This window comes from Ranitomeya variabilis, chromosome 2 (genome assembly GCF_051348905.1).
Source record: "Ranitomeya variabilis isolate aRanVar5 chromosome 2, aRanVar5.hap1, whole genome shotgun sequence".
In the NCBI taxonomy this organism is placed as follows: domain Eukaryota; kingdom Metazoa; phylum Chordata; class Amphibia; order Anura; family Dendrobatidae; genus Ranitomeya; species Ranitomeya variabilis.
Genome location: NC_135233.1, coordinates 843163920 through 843186068, shown reverse-complemented (window position 1 = coordinate 843186068; position 22149 = coordinate 843163920). Strand labels below are relative to the sequence as shown.

The 22149-nt window shown below is 46.5% G+C and overlaps 1 protein-coding gene across 1 annotated transcript in view; it reads right to left on the bottom strand.

Moving 5' to 3' along the window:
* The window catches only part of PSMD1 (proteasome 26S subunit, non-ATPase 1), a 92696-nt gene that overhangs the window by 13264 nt on the left and 57283 nt on the right, over positions 1 to 22149 (bottom strand). The gene's annotated exons all lie outside the window — the stretch shown is intronic.

The window sequence follows — 22149 nt, the reverse complement described above, 5'->3', positions numbered from 1 at the left end:
CGTTTATCCTCACCATGGAGGTTACACTGTTTTCAGCTTGCAGACAGTCTGATGGCTATAATGGCGGATCCTGCACAGACATACATAATTCCTTATTTCCTCCATCAAACAAATCCCAGGAGTATTCTGTATCATGGTGTACTGAGGCCACTACCAAGCATGCATCAACAGAGCAGGTTCAATGACGGCACAATTTACTGCGCGCTGGTGGAAGCGCAATGGCTTTCCATGAGAAGACAATGCTCTTCCTGGTTGAAAACATATGATGGGAGGAGGTAACAAAACACACACATGGGTAAGATATAGAGTATTTGGAAGGCTTTTTAAAAATACCACCCAAAATTTATAATTACAGTTAAATGAAGTAACTGTATTCTGCCATCTATCTATATAATTGTCTATGGGGTACTTCCGGCTGTTTGTCGTGGAAATCCCGTGTCGCTGATTGGTTGCAGCCGGCCACGACCAATCAGCGACAGGCTTAGTCCGGCCGTAAATTGGCCCCTCTCTACTCTCAAGTCAGTGCCCCCTCCCTACTCCCCTCCAGTCAGTGCCAGTGTGTCGCCCCATCCCGGACCAACTTTTTACTATTGATGCTGCCTATGCAGTATCAATAGTAAAAAGATATGTTAAAAATAATTTAAAAAAATAAAAAATTGTGCTATTCTCACCTTCCGCCGTCCACCGATGCTGCCGCCAGCTTCCGTTCCCGGTTATACATTGCGAAATTACCCAGATGACTTAGCGGTTTCGCGAGACCAAGTCATCTGGGTAATGTCGCAATGCATCACTGGGAACGGAAGCTTGCGGCAGCATCGCCCGCATCAGGACTGCTTCGGTGGACGCCAGAGGGTGAATATATAACTTTAATTTTTTATTTTTTTTTTTAACAGGGATATGGTGCCCACACTGCTGTATACTGCGCGGGCGGTGCTACACACTGCGCGGGCGGTGCTACACACTGCGCGGGCGGTGCTACACACTGCGCGGGCGGTGCTACACACTGCGCGGGCGGTGCTACACACTGCGCGGGCGGTGCTACACACTGCGCGGGCGGTGCTACACACTGCGCGGGCGGTGCTACACACTGCGCGGGCGGTGCTACACACTGCGCGGGCGGTGCTACACACTGCGCGGGCGGTGCTACACACTGCGCGGGCGGTGCTACACACTGCGCGGGCGGTGCTACACACTGCGCGGGCGGTGCTACACACTGCGCGGGCGGTGCTACACACTGCGCGGGCGGTGCTACACACTGCGCGGGCGGTGCTACACACTGCGCGGGCGGTGCTACACACTGCGCGGGCGGTGCTACACACTGCGCGGGCGGTGCTACACACTGCGCGGGCGGTGCTACACACTGCGCGGGCGGTGCTACACACTGCGCGGGCGGTGCTACACACTGCGCGGGCGGTGCTACACACTGCGCGGGCGGTGCTACACACTGCGCGGGCGGTGCTACACACTGCGCGGGCGGTGCTACACACTGCGCGGGCGGTGCTACACACTGCGCGGGCGGTGCTACACACTGCGCGGGCGGTGCTACACACTGCGCGGGCGGTGCTACACACTGCGCGGGCGGTGCTACACACTGCGCGGGCGGTGCTACACACTGCGCGGGCGGTGCTACACACTGCGCGGGCGGTGCTACACACTGCGCGGGCGGTGCTACACACTGCGCGGGCGGTGCTACACACTGCGCGGGCGGTGCTACACACTGCGCGGGCGGTGCTACACACTGCGCGGGCGGTGCTACACACTGCGCGGGCGGTGCTACACACTGCGCGGGCGGTGCTACACACTGCGCGGGCGGTGCTACACACTGCGCGGGCGGTGCTACACACTGCGCGGGCGGTGCTACACACTGCGCGGGCGGTGCTACACTGCGCGGGCGGTGCTACACACTGCGCGGGCGGTGCTACACACTGCGCGGGCGGTGCTACACACTGCGCGGGCGGTGCTACACACTGCGCGGGCGGTGCTACACACTGCGCGGGCGGTGCTACACACTGCGCGGGCGGTGCTACACACTGCGCGGGCGGTGCTACACACTGCGCGGGCGGTGCTACACACTGCGCGGGCGGTGCTACACACTGCGCGGGCGGTGCTACACACTGCGCGGGCGGTGCTACACACTGCGCGGGCGGTGCTACACACTGCGCGGGCGGTGCTACACACTGCGCGGGCGGTGCTACACACTGCGCGGGCGGTGCTACACACTGCGCGGGCGGTGCTACACACTGCGCGGGCGGTGCTACACACTGCGCGGGCGGTGCTACACACTGCGCGGGCGGTGCTACACACTGCGCGGGCGGTGCTACACACTGCGCGGGCGGTGCTACACACTGCGCGGGCGGTGCTACACACTGCGCGGGCGGTGCTACACACTGCGCGGGCGGTGCTACACACTGCGCGGGCGGTGCTACACACTGCGCGGGCGGTGCTACACACTGCGCGGGCGGTGCTACACACTGCGCGGGCGGTGCTACACACTGCGCGGGCGGTGCTACACACTGCGCGGGCGGTGCTACACACTGCGCGGGCGGTGCTACACACTGCGCGGGCGGTGCTACACACTGCGCGGGCGGTGCTACACACTGCGTGGGCGGTGTTACACACTGCGTGGGCGGTGTTACACACTGCGTGGGCGGTATTACACACTGCGTGGGCGGTGTTACATACTGCGTGGGCTGGGCTATATATTACGTGGGCTGTGTTATATACTATGTGGCTTCTATATACTACGTGGCTGTGCTATATACTACGTGGCTGTGCTATATACTACCTAGCTGTGTTACGTGGGCTGTGCTATATACTATGTGGCAGCTATATACTACGTGGCTGTGCTATATACTACGTGGATGTGCTAAGCGCGACGTACATACATACATACATATTCTAGAATACCCGATGCGTTAGAATCGGGCCACCATCTAGTAAAGGATATAATCATTATGGTGGGAAAGACCTTAGAACGGTAACTGCACGTTCACAAAACTTTTGATGTGCTAGGTGTTTTGATTTGCAGTTTCTGGGTGTCAAGATCCCCCATCAATTGCTAAAAGACTGCTTCTCCTCAAAACTGAAGCAGAGTTCAATAAAGAAAAAAAATCAGCGACCCCCGCCAATCAAAACTTCTGCCATGTCACTTATGGACATGCAGATAGAATACATTTATAAAACGAAATGATCCATAGGAATATAAACAAAAACTCACATCACATAGTATTTGTTTGACTGCAGAATACAGAAAGGGCTAGCTATAGATAATGGTGGTACAAAAATATATTACTAAAAAGTCATTATGCATATAATTTGCTGAATTAGAAAACAAAAACCAACAAGATGGCTATTTAAAAAAAAAAAAAATAAGATTTGGTATGAGGGTATGCTCACACTGGGCTTTTCTGCTGCTTTTTTTCTGCATCAAAACCTGATTTCTTGGCAGGAAAGAAGCTGCGGCAAAGATGCATATTTTGGTGCATTTTTTCATGTGCTTTTGGGGATACCTTGAGTCTCTTTGTGCATGCTAATAAAGTTGAGTGCCCCCAGAGGAAAAAAACAAACCACCTTCTTGGAGAACCATAACTCTAGATTCTTTGAAAAGCCGGCAATTCATATGCCGCGTACAGTAAAATCACAGCGTGACAGGTTAGATTAGAGAGATTAGATATATACACGTAGAATACATACATACATATATATGTATATATCACAGATAGAAAAAGAAAAGCCGGCAAATTCAGCAGCAGCGTACAGTAAAATCACAGCAGGAGCCAACAGGATGGGATAGATGGATTACATACAGTAAATACATAAAATGGGTAGATACACAGATGTCTGTGACAAATACAATTAGTGTAGCGTGTGTGCAGCTTACTGTACATGTATTTATTAAAAGATAATTTTTCAGAAAAAATGGTGTGGGCTTCCGCGTAATTTTCTTAACCAGAAGAGGGAAAGCCGATGGCTGGGGGCAGATGTTTATAGCCTGGGAAGGGGGGAATACCCATGGAGGCTATTAATATCAGCTCACAGCTGTATACTTAGCCTTTACTGGCTATTAAAATGGAGGACCATAAAAAAAAAAAAAAATGAGGTAGGGTCCCCCTATAATTAATGATAAGCAAAGGCTATGCAGACAGCCGTGTGCTGATATTAATAGCCTAGGAAGGGGCCATGGATACTGCCCCCCCCCCCAGACAAAAAACATCAGCTCTCAGCCCCCCAGAAAAGGTGCATCTATAAGATGTGCCAATTCTGGCACTTAGCCTCGCTCTTCCCACTTGCCCTGTAGTGGTGGCAAGTGGGGTAATAGTTGGGGGGGTGATGTCACCTTTGTATTGTCAGGTGCCATCAAACCCCGAGGTTAGTAATGGAGAGGCGTCAATCTACGTTCACATTTGCGGTCTGCGCCGCAGCGTCGGGCGCCCGCAGCGTCACCGCATGCGTCATGCGCCCCTATATTTAACATGGGGGCGCATGGACATGCGTCGCACTTGCGTTTTGCGCCGCATGCGTCCCTGCGGCGCCTGCGTCCGGGCGCAGAGAGTTGCATTTTTGCTGCGTCCAAAATCAATCAAAAAAAGGACGCATGCGGCGCAAAACGCAGCGTTGTGCATGCGTTTTGCTGCGTTTTTGTTTGCGTTGTGCGTTGCGGCGCCGACGCTGCGGCGCACAACGCAAATGTGAACGTAGCCTAAGACGTCCCCATTACCAACCCCATAATCATATTGTATAAAAACAGACACCCAGAATAAAGTCCTTTAACTGAAAGAATGACAGGCTCCTTTAATAAATCTTAAATTATACCATACTTACGACCTCGTCCATTCCACCCTTTGCCATTGTCTACTGGAAGAGAATTAAAATAAAAAACAACCATATCCCTCACCTCTCCATCGTTCTGTCCCACCCCGTAATCCATGTCTAGAGGACAAACAGTTTTCAACCTGTAAGGCGCCAAAATGCGACCGTCCAGGCTGTGTACCACTGGTAAATGAGCGTGGTGATGTCACTGAGGCTGCGTTACAAGCCGGGCTGAACTTTGGTGACCTTGATGAGATCCCTGCTAGCACCATGAGAAAGTCGCACTGTGCAGAAGTGAGTTCACCACAGTTGAAATTCACAGCAATGAAATGAAATTCTCCTGGTGAACTGGCCTCTGCACAGTGCGACTTTCTCACGGTGCTAGCGGGGATCTCACCAAGGTCACCGCAGTTCAGCCCAACACAAACTCAGTGACGTCACCGCTAATCACAGATGCTGCGCTTGCAGCAATTCAGTCACCAGTGGTTCTCAGCCTGGACGGTTGTATCATGGCACCGTGCAGGTTGTAAACTAATAATCCCCCAGACATGGATTACGTTGTGGGACAGAATGACAGACAGGTGAGGTGATCGTTTTTTATTTTTAGTTTATTACAGGAGAACGTGGGCTTCAGTGGAATTAGGCGTTAGGCGAGTATAACGGTGTTTGTTATTTTAAATAACTATATTTCATACAACTATAGGATTAGTAATGGATAGGTCTCTTATAGACGCCTCTCCATTACTAAGCCGTGGCCTTGATGTCACCAGACAATACAAAGGTGATATCAACCCCACAAATATGCCACCGCTACAGGGCAAGTGGGAAGAGCCAGGCAAAGCACCAGAATTTGCGCATATAATAGATGTGCCTTTTCTGGGTGGCTGCGGGCTGCTATTTTTAGGCTGCAGGGGGCCAATATCCATGGCCCCTTACCAGCTTGAGAATACCAGCCCCCAAGCTGTCTGCTTTTGCAAGGCTGACTGTCAAAAATGAGGGGGACCCTACGCCTTTTTTTTTTTTATTATTTTTTTAAATAATTAAAAAAAAAAAAAAAAGGGTGGGCACCCCTCTATTCTTGCTAATTACCAGCCTTGCTAATGCGGATAAGCTGAGGGTTGCAGTCCCCAGCTGTGAGTTTTGCCTGGCTGGTTATCAAAAATACTGGGGAACCAACACAGGTTTTTTTATTATTATTATTTAAAACACAGGATCAGCTGATGAATACTCCCATCAGCCTCTCCTGCTATTGCTGTTGTTAGCAGCAGCAGGTGCTGGATGATGGGAGCGATAGTCCCATCAGCTGACACCAGTGCCCGGAGGTAAACTTTATATCTCCTATCACAGCTGAGGGCTCCCGCTGTCTTTTGACAGCGTGGGAATAGTGGCTCTCTGACTGGCGGGGATGTTTTCACCACCGATCGGAAGCGGGGTTTGCCACGCTCTCATGCATATGACAGCGTGTCAAACACTGTGTTGTTGAGCCCCCCCCCCATTCAAGTGAATGTAGTTCAGGTCCGCTGCTCAGTGTCTCTGCTGGATGACAGGCTGTATGGAGGCATCATGCAACCATACAGACTGCCATCTAGACGTAGCAGAGCTGACTGTGAGGTCACATCCTGCTGTCCTTGACTTTTCTGCATCAAATACGCTGTAAAAAAAAAGTCAACCTGCGTATTTGCAGCGGTTTTTCACCATCCATTCAAGTCAATGGGTGAAAACCGCTGAAAGAAGTGACATGCTCCATGTCAAAAAAACGCTCATAGGCTTTGCTGGTACTGTAAAAAGCAACTGAAAATTAGCATAAGGCAAGGTTCACATTGCGTTAACAGCAGCCCGTTCAACACATGCGTTAACGGGCTGCTGTTAACGCAAGTGCCGATGTGTCATCGCGCTAGCGCAGATAGAGCTAGCTAGCAGTGACGGACCCGGAAACGCTGCAGCCCGGGTCCCAAGGTCCGTCACTCAATGCGTCTGACATAGGAATTAATGGCGGCGTTAACGGACTGCGTTACACCGCGTTATGCCACAGTGTAACGTAGTCTGTCTAACGGACGCCCATAACGAACTGTGAACCTAGCCTAAGGCCGGGGACACACTTAACGTATAAAAAAACGGTCCGTTTCTCACGGCCGAGATTCGCCCAAATGTTTCAAAAACAGTGATCCGTGTGCAGTGCGAGGATGCGATTTCCTCGCATCAAATGAGCCGTGTGACATCCGTATGCCGAGATTTTCTCGCAAGCTTGCTAAACCGACATCTAATGGATTTATGTGCTCAAATGTTCGGGAAAACATATATACAGTATATATATATATATATATATATATATATATATATATATATATATATATATATATATATATATATATATATATCATTGAGACACATATATATATATTCTGTATTTATATTTCATTCAGCGCGATATCTGTGAACAGCCGGTAATTCAATTGCCGGCTTTGCATTTCTCCTGCACAAACCCGACAGGATATGAGACATGGTTTACATACAGTAAACCATCTCATATCCCCCTTTTTTTTTGCATATTCCACACTACTAATGTTAGTAGTGTGTATGTGCAAAATTTCAGCACTGTAGCTGCTAAAATAAAGGGTTAAATGGCGGAAAAAATTGGCGTGGGCTCCCGCGCAATTTTCTCCGCCAGAATGGTAAACCCAGTGACTGAGGGCAGATATTAATAGCCAGGAGAGGGTCCAGGGTTATTGGCCCCCCCGTGGCTAAAAACATCTGCCCCCAGCCACCCCAGAAAAGGCACATCTGGAAGATGCGCCTATTCTGGCACTTGGCCACTCTCTTCCCACTCCCTGTAGCGGTGGGCTATGGGGTAATGAAGGGTTAATGTCACCTTGCTATTGGAAGGTGACATTAAGCCAGATTAATAATGGAGAGGCGTCAATTATGTCACCTATCCATTATTAATCCAATTGTTTGAAAGGGTTAAAAAACACACACACGATTAAAAAGTATTTTAATGAAATAAGCACAGCGGTTGTTTTAATATTTTATTGCTCTCTCATTCCATTTTCAGACCCTCGCTTGGCAAAACAAACACACAAGATACATACCCTCTCTGATGAACTGTCACGTCCCACGAAGTAATCCATCTGAAGGGGTTAACTAATATTACAGGCAGAGCTGCGATAAACCACTCGCTCGTGCCTGTAATCCCCGGGTGCTGAAAGGAAAGCTGGATCTGTACTGACATTGAGTCGCGGTGATGCGCCCCTGCTGGATGTTCTCATGAACTGCAGCCTGGGAACTTTTTCCCACGCTCCAGGTCATATGAGGACATCCACCAGGGGGCGCATCACCGCGACTGAAGGAAATGTAGGTCAATGACCTACATTTCCTTCATTCTCCGGGGATTACAGGCACGAGCGAGTGGTTTATCGCAGCTCTGCCTGTAATATTAGTTAACCCCTTCAGATGGATTACTTCGTGGGACGTGACAGTTCATCAGAGAGGGTATGTATCTTGTGTGTTTATTGTTTTGCCAAGCGAGGGTCTGAAAATGGAAAGAGAGAGCAATAAAATATTAAAACAACCGCTGTGCTTATTTCATTAAAATACTTTTTAATCATGTGTGTGTGTGTGTTTTTTAACCCTTTCAAACAATTGGATTAATAATGGATAGGTGTCATAATTGACGCCTCTCCATTATTAATCTGGCTTAATGTCACCTTCCAATAGCAAGGTGGCATTAACCCTTCATTACCCCATATCCCACCGCTACAGGGAGTGGGAAGAGAGTGGCCAAGTGCCAGAATAGGCGCATCTTCCAGATGTGCCTTTTCTGGGGTGGCTGGGGGCAGATGTTTTTAGCCACGGGGGGGCCAATAACCATGGACCCTCTCTAGGCTATTAATATCTGCCCTCAGTCACTGGCTTTACCATTCTGGCGGAGAAAATTGCGCGGGAGCCCACGCCAATTTTTTCCGCCATTTAACCCTTTATTTTAGCAGCTACAGTGCTGAAATTTTGCACATACACACTACTAACATTAGTAGTGTGGAATATGCAAAAAAAAGGGGGATATGAGATGGTTTACTGTATGTAAACCATGTCTCATATCCTGTCGGGTTTGTGAAGGAGAAATGCAAAGCCGGCAATTGAATTACCGGCTTTTCTATAGAACACCGCTGCGTATTTCTCGCAATGCACACGCATGGTCCGTGTGTAATCCGATTTTTTTCTCGCACCCATAGACTTTCATTGGCGAGTCTCGGCCGAGATACGCTGACAATCGCAGCCTGCTGCGAGTTCCCTCGGATCCGAAATACGGTGGAGAAAATATCGGATGATGGGAGCTGCACCATAGATTAACATTGGGCCGAGTGCTATGCGATTTTTTATCGCATAGCACTCGTCCGTATTACGGTCTAGTGTGACCCCGGCCTAAAAGGGAGAAAAAAAACACAGCAAAAATGCCCTATGTTGGACATACCCTGAAGGAAAGAAGTTTCCAGCCTAAACACAAAGCTTGCTACAAGCATGTTCATTCTGCCCAACAGAAAGCAGGATGTCGCTATTAATCTGGTTATAATATCATATATAAGGCAACAGACCCCGGAGAGACTACAACGAGGGGGTTGTTTATCACGGAAAATGTACTATCCAGCTGGTTAACACAGCAGCATTGTGCAAGAATGTAAACCATGCAAAGAGCGGCGACAGTCATTGCATTTTCTGCGTATTTTCAAGAACACACCACCCAATACGAAGTCGGATAGATGGAGCAGGCATAGAAGGTAGGAAGAACCTGTGCCCAATAACTACTCCACGTGACATTACGAAATCAATGTCACATGTACAACAAAAGAAAAGAAAATCATGTAATTGTCTATTACACAACCTACAGTGTACATGAAATCTGGTAACGGATATCAGAGGACATAAATATAAGCAACCTCATTAGCCAAAGTAAAAAAAGCGATAAGATCCGGAGCTTTGCTTCACATCCAGAAAAATGAAACACGCTGTTCTATTTCACGAGAAAAAGGCTATGCATGGTCATTTGCATCAGGCCACTTTTCCCTTGGATAACGACTATTGCTTAGGCCATGCTCGTATTGCATTAGCCGTGTACGAGGGGAAATAATCTGAATTTATACCGTACTGTACAAGTGTTTTATGCAGGTGTGCAGATAATTCTGCAAAGTAAGAATGCTTTTAAAAAAAAAAATAGAAGCGTTAATTAGTATCAATTAACAAAATGTAAAGTAAATGAAATGTGAAATCAAATAATATTTGGTGTGACCACCCTTTGCACCAAATGCAATGAAGGGAAACCAAGCGCACTACCATATAAAGAGTAACATAGAGAGTTGGGGTGCAAAGTCAGTGCTAAGTGACACATGACCAAGGAAGAAAAGCACCACTGCAAGTTACGCACACCTCAAAGAATAGATGATAAATAGTAATGATGAAAGTTTTTATTGGCACACCACTCAGTAAATTAACTTAACCTCTCCGGCCTAATTGGGCTTCCTGCCCATTGTGTAGATGGTTTTTGTATATTTTGTCATATCCATCCTCTGGGGACGTATGCTCTGGATGGTTTCTTATCTTCAGGGATCCTGTGCTGGGATGGTCCATGCTTTCCTTGCAGGGCTGTACACTAGCCTCAGGAGCCAGTAGGTTTAGAATGGGATTGACCATGCATACAAGTGTATATTGGGCATTAGAATATGTATATTGTTCTGACTGGATACGGTATTTGTTTGGTTTTAAGTATTTTTTAATTTACTGTGTGGTGTGCCAATAAAAACTTTTTTCATTATTACTATTTATCATATATTCTTTGAGGTGTGCATAACTTGCAGTGGTGCTTTTCTTCCTTGGTCACCCTTTGCACCAAAGCATTGTACACAGATTTTAAAGGAAAATGGTTGTTCCAGACATCTTGGAAAACTAACACAGATCTTCCGTGGATGAAGACTTCGGCAAATCCTTCAGTCTCTGCATGTAATGTCACACTGACACACTGTGGAGATAAGTGCTCTGGGTGGCCATATAATCACTTCCAGGACTCCGAGAGTTCTTAATGACATCGGCTCTGTCTTTGGGGCAGTTGTTCTGCTGCAGAATAAACCTGGCACCAGTCAGACGCCTCCCTGGTGATATTGCATGATGACCAAGTGTTTGCCTGTATTTCTCAGCATTGAGGACACCAAGAATTGGGCAACGTTGTGGACTGAAGAAGCAGAGGTCAGCAAAGGAAACTTGGTGCAGCAGATTAAAAAACACTGTCACGGATAACACCACCGTCACCAGTTTGTCAAGGAGACAACTCCGCTGCCTCCAATAGTCAGGACAATTATGTACTTGACTGACAAGTAATAGACAAGGCTGCAGCCACTTCCACCACTTGACCAGTTTTTGGGGAACTCACATTGAGCGTATGATATATATATACCTCCTTCAGCCCTGCTCTGTGTAGAAGAAATGCTCACGTGCTACCACTGGGCTGCGCTCAAAGCTATCCAGGTATGACAACCACAGGGGTCTGCTGCAGAGCCCAGGTTGTCATGCTAACCCATCGATGACCCACGGTCATGTGACACGGGCCCCGACGGGAGGGATTAGTGACGTGCTTCTGGCCGGATCATGTTAAATGCTGTTGTCAGATATTGACATCGGAATTTAACAGGTTAACAGCCACGAGTGGATCGCGATTCTGCCCGTGGCTGTTAGAAGCACATGTCAGCTGTTGAAATCAGCTGACATGCGTCGGAAAAGATGTGGGCTCAGCACCGGAGCACACATCAAAGGAGGAGACCCAACATGCGGCGTACATGTAGGGCACATGTCATGAAGGGGTTAAAGTGTCACCAGCAACAGAGAGACTGGAAGAATCACAGAAAGGCACAGAAATTGACGTCCTTTGGCCACATCGTCCACATAGATGTTGGCTTCTTTGTGACCGATGCCCTTCAGAACCAGATAATGAATACCACACTACTCCAGGCACATTTATTTAAGAGAGGCAAGAGCACCCAAGTGTCAAATCAGACCATTCAAAACAGTTTACATCAGCATGATCTGCTTGTTCGGGTACCTGAGTACACCACCAGGCACAGGAGTCATTGTCTTCTATGGATGGGCCAGGTACCATCTACGCTGCACAAGTAATCTGTGGGCCTCAGTGCTGTTCACTGGCCCCCAGAAGAAGCCTGTGGAGTGACACCACTTTTTTGGTGAACCTTTGACCTGACTTGAACGGCTCTGTGAATGACTAACCTGTTTTGATACATGTATTGTACGGTACATTTTTGAATTACCATTAAAAATATACACCTTTTAGAATATTTTTGGGTGGGTTATATGCTCCATGTATTTTTGTTTCAACTACCGTTCATACCATCAGGTAGGCATCTGATTGGCTGTATGTTTGGAGACATTATCTTTATGCAGAATACATGTCAAGCCAATGTCATTAGAACTATCAATAAAGGGAACCTGTCACCCCCAAAATGGAAGTTGAGCTAAGCCCACCGGCATCAAGGGCTTATCTACAGCACTCTGTAATGCTGTAGATAAGCCCCCAATGTATCCTGAAAGATGAGAAAAAGAGGTTAGATTATACTCACCCAGGGGCGGTCCTGGTCCGGGGCCTCCCATCTTCTTACGATCACGTCCTCTTTTTGTCTTCACGCCGCAGCTCCGGCGCAGGCGTACTTTGCCCTGTTGAGGGCAGAGCAAAGTACTGGAGTGCGGAAGCACCGGGCCTCTCTGACCTTTCCCGGCGCCTGCGCACTGCAGTACTTTGATCTGTCCTCACCAGGACAGACAGAGTACACCTGCGCCGGAGCCGCAGCGTGAATACAAGAAGAGGACGTCATCGTAAGATGGGAGGCCCCGCACCGGACCACGACGCCCATTGGACCGGACCGCAGCGGGGACCGCCCCTGGGTGAGTATAATCTAACCTCTTTTTCTCATCTTTCAGGTTACATCGGGGGCTTATCTACAGCATTCCAGAATGCTGTAGATAAGACCCTGATGCCAGTGGGCTTAGCTCACCTTCCATTTTGGGGGTGACAGGTTCCCTTTAATGTTAAAGGGGTTGTCTGGCCCAAATCGATAGGTCTGCAGTCACTCTAGTCCTGATCTAAACACCAAATCTGCCTGGGATTACATGAAGACACAGATGGATTTACACAAGCCTACATTCACAGAAGACCTGTGGATAACTGTCCAAGATGTTTGGAACAATCTCCCTACTGAGTTCCTTCAAAAACTATGTGCAAGCATACCTACATGAATTGATGCAGTTTTGAAAGCAAATGGGGGGGGGTCACACCAATTACTGATTTGATTTAGATTTTTATTTTTTTCATTCACTTAGCATTTTGTTAAATGATAAAAACATTTCTATTTCTTAAAGCATTCTTGCTTTGCAGCATTATTCCCACATCTGTCAAACTTTGGCACAGTGCTGTACCTATGATATACTGTATAAGTCTGGAAGACTGAGGCAAACGACACCTGTTGACTTTCATTGCAAGAGCAACCTACATTCCTATAGAAAAGCTCTATGATTTTACAAACTCCTCAATGAACGTAAAAGTTCAGCCGTGCCCTGAGTGTGAGAGGTTACTAGTGCATAGTGCGTAACACCGTGCGCTGCTCCTAAAGCCCATATATAGCAATAGTTCCAAATAACAAGCTGATGTGATGTACTGATACCGTCCTCTCCGGCCATGTACAAAACACTTCGCTTTGACTCTAAGACGTACACTACTTTTTAACGTTAGGACATTAGGGTAGACTTATCTAAAATATCCAAATCCCATATTATACCCCCTGGTATTATGGAATAGCTCATCTTAAAAGGCAGGTGCAATACAGCACAAAAAGGCTGCTAAAGGAACAAGAGGAAGGTAACAAGCCAAAATACTCAAGGCTTTAGTTGGCAGGCCATTGCATATATCTAGGCATTTGGGTTATATTGGTCCTCGGGTTCATCCAGTTTTATTTTTTGGGCTCTCCCATCAGCAACAGATTTCTTATAGTTTTCAAAATTCCAAAAGCATAATACGCCCCTGTGCCCATCTCACATATGCCATCCGGGTAACAGGACACAATAGTGATGCTCGGGATCTCCCAAAACTGAGCCCCTGTGCTGCCCTCCGCTCTGCCTATAAGCAAGAAGATGTCTTTAACTCATTATTTGCTGTCTCTAAACAAGTTGTTGCAAATTCTACCCCAATGTTTCTAAAGTCTAGAAATGCTGGGTAAGAGGTCACCAATCCATTACTTCCATGGGCGGACATACCTTAGGCCTCTTTCACGTCTTCAGCTGTGTGTCGTGCAGTAAAATGACGTATCGACGGACGTCACGAAAATAGTGAAAACCGTGTGTGAGGCTTCCAGTGTAATGACGGATGTGTCGGTTGTGTTCTTGCCACAATTTGAAGAGAGAAAAACTTTTTCCCGGACTTGAAAATGCTTCCGGGCATGCTCAGAGGGAAAAACGTGATACGTCACTGGATTCCTGTGTGTGACGATCAGCGACGGATCCTGCGCCCAAAGGATGCCATTATAGTCGACGATGGACAGCGCAGGAACCGTCGCTGACCGATTTTCCGACATGCAGAAAAAACGTTCTTATGGACGTTTTCTCTCCACGACGGACCGCTATTTTCAGACGGATGAAATGGATGGCCATCCGTCCCTAATACAAATCTATGGAAAAATGCAGGACCCCGCAAATTTTTTTTGCAGGCAAAAATCGACATATCTCGATGGGAGTTGAAAGACGGAAGTGTGAAAGAGGCCTTAGTTGCAACCTGTGCAGCCTCCCAGGGGCCCAAGAGCCAACAGATCCCTCTTCCACCTCCAAAGCAGGTGGAATGATCCATCATGATTGCAAAGGGACTGATTACCACTATCAGCAGCCAAGCTGAAAACCTCCCCACGTATCCAGAGAAGTGCCCAGCGCCCTAGAAGTATCTTTTCTACAGCATTTTTTGCTTACATTTTCCACCCATTCATGTGAATGAAAGCTGAAATAATTGCCAAGTTGCATCTTTATTAAAAAAAAAAAAAAAATGATGCAGGGCTTAAAATTTGCTCGGATAAAAAAAAGAAAAACAAACAAACAGCATGTTCACGAGATTTAAGAAGCGTGAAGGATCATGTTGGTACTGTAAGGCTATGTTCACGCGGGTTTTTTTTGGCGCAAGCAAAACCTGAGGTCTCGGCAGTAAAGAAGCAATGTCAAAAAAGAAGGTTTTGCTGAGTGTTTGCTGATTTTTTTGCAGCATTATTTGTCAGGGTATATTTTCCTCTTGTGCATGCTGATAAAGTGCATAAAAAAAAAATCCGATTCAACTTCGTTAGGTTTTGGCACCCTAAAAGCAGCAAAACCTGATAAATTGTGTTTTTTGCTGCATTTTTGCATAGTTTTTTACACCACCCACTGCTTTCAATGGGTGAAAAATGCAAAAAACACTGAAAGAAGTGACATGTTGCATTTTGCAAAAATGCAGCTCTTTCAATAAAACAGTCAGGGAAAAAAAAGCAACAATGTGTGCATGAGATTTCTGAAACCTCAGACTTTGCTGGAACTATGAAAGGCAGCTGAACATTTACATTGAAAAAAAAAAACGCTGCAAAAACGCATGTGAACATTGCCTACAATGCTGTATATTATGTGAACCAAATGTGCGACATATAAGCTGCAGGAAAAATGCAGTGTGTGAACACACCCCAATAGTGCCACATAAAGCAAATGGGTTTTTTCCAGGCAGATTTTTGCTCAGATTTTAAGAGGAAAATGTACTAATGTCCGTCCTGGGAGCATTTCCGCATAAATATACTGTGAACAAACAGTCTACACACCTCGTGTGAAGAATAGGGGCGTCTGTGAAGAAGCATTTCATCACTTACCAACACTAATTCCCTTGGATTCCTGCAGAGGTTACAGCCCCCTCCCCTCGGTACCACCCAACATTTGATAGACTGCTAGAATGCAATACATTATTACAACACTGATTGTGTTTGTGTTCACAACTGTACAACAAAAATATACAGTGTCAGCTCAAGAAAAGAACACAGTGCTCAGCGGGGGGGATAGAAGTGAGCCGGCCCTAGTGGGATCCACTCATGCTCAGTAACTCAATACCCCGCACACAGCATAAACTGGTGCGACCATCAGAAACCACAAGACTACTGGAGGGCAAGAGTGGATATAGCAGGAAAGGAACAGCACCAACGTATGTGGGCACAGGAGAAAGCAATTCATCAAGGTCAGACAAAGCATAGACCATCTACATACACTAGAGATCTCAATCAGCATATCATGCTCTTAAAAATGCCTTAATATATTAAACAGAACACATATGAGGAATATTATCCAGGGCTCAAGGATTAAAAAAAGGAAAATTATATACAAATAAAAGTTATATAAATTATTATAATTATATACATATCTTAATATATACTTACCTTGTAATGTCTTCACATCCCGTTCCATCCAGATGTGTCCTGATCCCAGAATTCCAAGACCGACCGCAATATTGGGACACCCAAGTGATGGGTGTCTATATGGAAACTGCTGGTTGTACTGGCCCTTGCCCGGTACCACCAGTGGATCACCGTCGCACCACACACACACACACACACACACACACACACACTGTATATGCCGTATGCATCACACACACAAACACACTGTACACGCCGTACGCACCACACACAAACACTGTACATGACGTACGCACCACAGACACACACTGTACATGCCGTACGCACCACAGACACACTGTACATGCCGTACGCACCACAGACACACTGTACATGCCGTACGCACCACAGACACACAGTATACGCCGTACATAGCCTCTTGCGCGGTACCACCAGCGGAACACAGTCGCGAACACACCGCCGCCGGGATCAGCCAAATGATTCACTGACTGCCGCCATCTTTGTACAGGAGGAGCACGTGGGCAGTTTTAATGCGACCGCTGCTATCTGCCTGCACAAAGATGGCGGCGGTCTGATTTACTGCGCCTGCGCGAATTACGTGCAGGCGCAGTGAATCATTCGGCTGATCCCGGCAGCAGATGCGCGACGTGTCTACAGGCAGAGGAAGCCGGTCACATTAAAGGGGTTTTCCTACGAATGAAAGTTCATTTTAAAAATTGTCTGGAACATACCACATCTCCTGGGCAGAGGAGGAAGCAAAAGACAATACTGACATTACAGCAGGAGATCGCAGAGGATTTCTTTTGTCAGGTAAAATATTTCACTGACTGTTTTTAAACAATATTTTACTTCACTAAACTTATCCTCTGTGATTTCCTTCTGTAATGTGCGTATTGTCTTTTGCTTCCTCCCCTGCCCAGGAGCTGTGGTATGTTCTGTACACGATCAGACACAGACAGTTTTTAAAATTAACTTTCGTTCGTGGGAAAACCCCTTTAAAAGGTATGTATATATATATATATATATATATATATATATATATATATATATATATATATATATATATATATATATATATACACTCACCGGCCATTTATTAGGTACACCATGCTAGTAACGGGTTGGACCCCCTTTTGCCTTCAGAACTGCCTCAATTCTTCGTGGCATAGATTCAACAAGGTGCTGGAAGCATTCCTCAGAGATTTTGGTCCATATTGACATGATGGCATCACACAGTTGCCGCAGATTTGTCGGCTGCACATCCCAAAGATGCTCCATACAAGGCAGGATGGATCCATGCTTTCATGTTGTTTACGCCAAATTCTGACCCTACCATCCGAATGTCGCAGCAGAAATCGAGACTCATCAGACCAAGCAACGTTTTTCCAATCTTCTACTGTCCAATTTCGATGAGCTTGTACAAATTGTAGCCTCAGTTTCCTGTTCTTAGCTGAAAGGAGTGGTACCCGGTGTGGTCTTCTGCTGCTGTAGCCCATCTGCCTCAAAGTTCGACGCACTGTGCGTTCAGAGATGCTCTTAGGCCTACCTTGGTTGTAACGGGTGGCGATTTGAGTCACTGTTGCCTTTCTATCAGCTCGAACCAGTCTGCCCATTCTCCTCTGACCTCTGGCATCAACAAGGCATTTCCGCCCACAGAACTGCCGCTCACTGGATTTTTTTTCTTTTTCGGACCATTCTCTGTAAACCCTAGAGATGGTTGTGCGTGAAAATCCCAGTAGATCAGCAGTTTCTGAAATACTCAGACCAGCCCTTCTAGCACCAACAACCATGCCACGTTCAAAGGCACTCAAATCACCTTTCTTCCCCATACTGATGCTCGGTTTGAACTGCAGGAGATTGTCTTGACCATGTCTACATGCCTAAAGGCACTGAGTTGCCGCCATGTGATTGGCTGATTAGAAATTAAGTGTTAACAAGAAGTTGGACAGGTGTACCTAATAAAGTGGCCAGTGAGTGTATATACACACATACATACATACACACACTGTATATACTAGAGTATAAGCTGACCTGAGGATAAGCTGAGACTCCTAATTTTGCCACACACAAAAAAAAATGGAAAAACTTATTGACACGAGTATAAGCCTAGGGTGGAAAGTGCTGGTAAATTTCAAAAATAAAAATAGATGCCAATAAAAGTAAAATTGAGACATCAGTAGGTTAAATGTTTTTGAATATCCATACTGAATCAGGAGCCCCATATAATGCTCCATAAAAGTTCATGATGGCCCCATAAGATGCTCCATAAAAGTTGATGGCCCCATAAGATGCTCCACAGAATAATATAACCCCATATGCTGCTGTGATTTAAAAAAAAAATGACGACAAACTCTCTTGTCGCTGGGGGCCAGGTGCCGAAGTCGCCGCTGGCTCAGGCCCCTGGCACTTACGATATTAACCTGTCCCCGTTCCACCGCCGCTGTGTCTTCCGGCTCTCTGCAGTGACTGTTCAGGCAGAGGGTGAACACTAACCACGTCATCGCGCCCTCTGACCTGAACGTCACAGCCGGGTGGAACGCAGACAGGTGAATATTGCATTGGCTCACTCTCCCCCATCATACTCACCCCTCCAGGTGCGGTCTCTGCACGTCCCTGCTTCTCAGATGGTCTCGGCGCCGGCAGCTCTTCCTGCGTTCAGTGGTCACAAGGAACCGCTCATTAAAGTAATGAATATGCGCTCCACACCTATGGGAGTGGAGGCGCGTCCATATTCATTACTTTAATGGGCAGTTCCACGTGACCGCTGAACACAGGAAGAGCTATGAGTATATATATATATATATATATATATATATATATATATATATATATATATATATATATATATATATATATATATATATATATATATATATATATATATATACACACACATATACACACACACACACTTTTCTCATTATAGGTATATTTTTGAGTAAAATGTTAAAATTTCATGCTTTTGACTACTGACGTCTCCGAAGGTCCAAGCAACAAATTTTGTATTTATTTTCTGAAAATGAGAAATGGTCAAAATAACAAAAAAAATGCATTGCTTGCAGACCTCAAATAATGCAAAATAAAAAAAAAGTCCATAGTAATTTAGAAACAACAATACTAATGTTTTAACTCAGGAAGGGTTCAGAAATCAGTATTTTGTGGAATAACCATGATTTTTAATCACAGCTTTCATGTGTCTTAAGGTACCGTCACACTAAGGCTACGTTCACATTTGCGTTGTGCGCCGCAGCGTCGGCGCCGCAACGCACAACGCAAATAAAAACGCAGCAAAACGCATGCTCAACGCTGCGTTTTGCGCCGCATGCGTCGTTTTTTTCATTGAATTTGGACGCAGCAAAAATGCAACTTGCTGCGTCCTCTGCGCACCGACGCGGGCGCCGCAGCGACGCATGCGGCGCAAAACGCAAGTGCGCCGCATGTCCATGCGCCCCCATGTTAAATATAGGGGCGCATGACGCATGCGGCGCCGCTGCGGCGCCCGACGCTGCGGCGAGGACCGCAAATGTGAACGTAGCCTAAGCGACGCTGCAGCGATACAGACAACGATGCCGATCGCTGCAGCGTCGCTGTTTGGTCGCTGGAGAGCTGTCACACAGACCACTCTCCAGCGACCAACGATGCCGAGGTCCCTCGGTAACCAGGGTAAACATCGGGTTGCTAAGCGCAGGGCCGCGCTTAGTAACCCGATGTTTACCCTGGTTACCAGTGTAAAATGTAAAAAAACAAACACTACATACTCACCTTCGCTTCCCCCGGCGTCCGCTTCCTACACTGACTGAGTGCCGGCCCTAACAGCAGAGCGGTGACGTCACCGCTGTGCTGTGCTTTCACTTTACGGCCGGCGCTCAGTCAGTGCAGGAAGCGGAAGGCGAGGGACGTGACGGACATCAGAGGGTGAGTATGTACTGTTTGTTTTTTTACATTTTACACTGGTAACCAGGGTAAACATCGGGTTACTAAGCGCGGCCCTGATCCTGATCGCTGCTGCGTGTCAAACACAACGATATCGCTAGCCAGGACGCTGCAACGTCACGGATCGCTAGCGATATCGTTTAGTGTGACGGTACCTTTAGCATGCTTTCCACCAGTCTTTCATGCTGCTTTTGGGTGACCTTATGCCACTCCTGGTACAAAAATGTAAGCCGTTCTTTGTTTGATGGCTTGTGACTATCCATCTTCCTCTTGATTACATTCCAGAGGTATTCAATGGGATTCAGGTCTGGAGATTGGGCTGGCCATGACAGGGATTTGATGTGGTGGTCCTTCATCCACACCTTGATTGACCTAGCCAGTGTCGGACTGGGGTGCCAAGGGCCCACCAGTAACAATGACTTTGGGGGCCCACTTTTCACCTGCATACAAATATTACACTACCCTTGTTCACAAATTTACCTATATCTCTATATAATAATAAAATGGGTAGTTTGGTTAATGAATGAGGAGATGCTGCTTTTTTTCTGTACAGAGTAAATCATGTGAATTATGCCATGTACTACCCATATATTGGGGTTGGGGGGCTGTGTCTGCACAGGGGCCCACTGGGGGATTCCCCTGTTTCCCTATGGGCCAGTCCGAGCCTGGACCTGGCTGTGTGGCATGGCGCATTATCCTGCTGGAAAAAACAGTCCTCAGAGTTGGGGAACATTGACTGAGCAGAAGGAATCAACTGTTTTTTCTCATTGCTTCAATGAGAAGCAAAGGAGAACCAGACTGAAGTTTGCCAATGACCATAAGGATTGGACCATAGAGGACTGGAGTAAGGTAATCTTCTCTGAAGAGTCTAATTTTCAGCTCTGCCCAACACCATGGTTAGACGGAGACCGGGAGAGGCGCACAAGCCACAGTGTCTTGTACCTACTGTGAAATTTGGTGGAGGATCGGTGATGATCTGGGGATGTTTCAGCAAGGCTGGAATTGGGCAGGTTAATCTTTGCGAAGGAAAAAAATGAATCAAGCTGCATACAAGGTTATCCTGGAAAAGTTGATTCCTTCTGTTCAGGCAATGTTCCCCAACTCTGAGGACTGTTTTTTCCAGCAGGATAATGCGCCATGCCACACAGCTTTGTCAATCAAGGTGTGGATGAAGGACCACCACATCAAATCCCTGTCATGGCCAGTCCAATCTCCTGACCTGAACCCCATTGAAAACCTCTGGAATGTACTCAAGAGGAAAATGGATAGTCAAACAAATAAGAACTGATAAAATTTTTGTACCAGGAGTGGCATAAGGTCACCCAAAAGGAGTGTGAAAGACTGGTGGAAAGCATGCCAAGAGGCATGAAAGCTGTGATTAAGAATCGTGGTTATTCCACAAAACATTGATTTTTGAACTCTTCCAGAGTTTAAACATTAGTATTGTTGTTTCTAAATGATTATGAACTTTTTTTGGCATTATTTGAGGTCTGCAAGCAATGAATTTTTTGTTATTTTGACCATTTCTCATTTTCATTAAATAACTACAAAATGTATTGCTTGGAACATCAGAGACATGTTGTCAGTAGTTTATAGAATAAAAGAACAATTTACATTTTACTCAAATATATACCTATAAAGAGAATAATCAGACAAACTGAAAATTTTGCAGTGGTCTCTTAATTTTTCACAGAGCTGTATGTGGGGCCCATCATACTGTATGGAGCACTATGTGGGCCCATTATACTGTATGGAGCACTATGTGGGGCCCATCATACTGTATGGAGCACTATGTGGGCCCATTATACTGTATGGAGCACTATGTGGGGCCCATCATACTGTATGGAGCACTATGTGGGGCCCATCATACTGTATGGAGCACTATGTGGGGCCCATCATACTGTATGGAGGACTATATAGGGACTATAAATAATATTGTATGAATTTTTAGGCC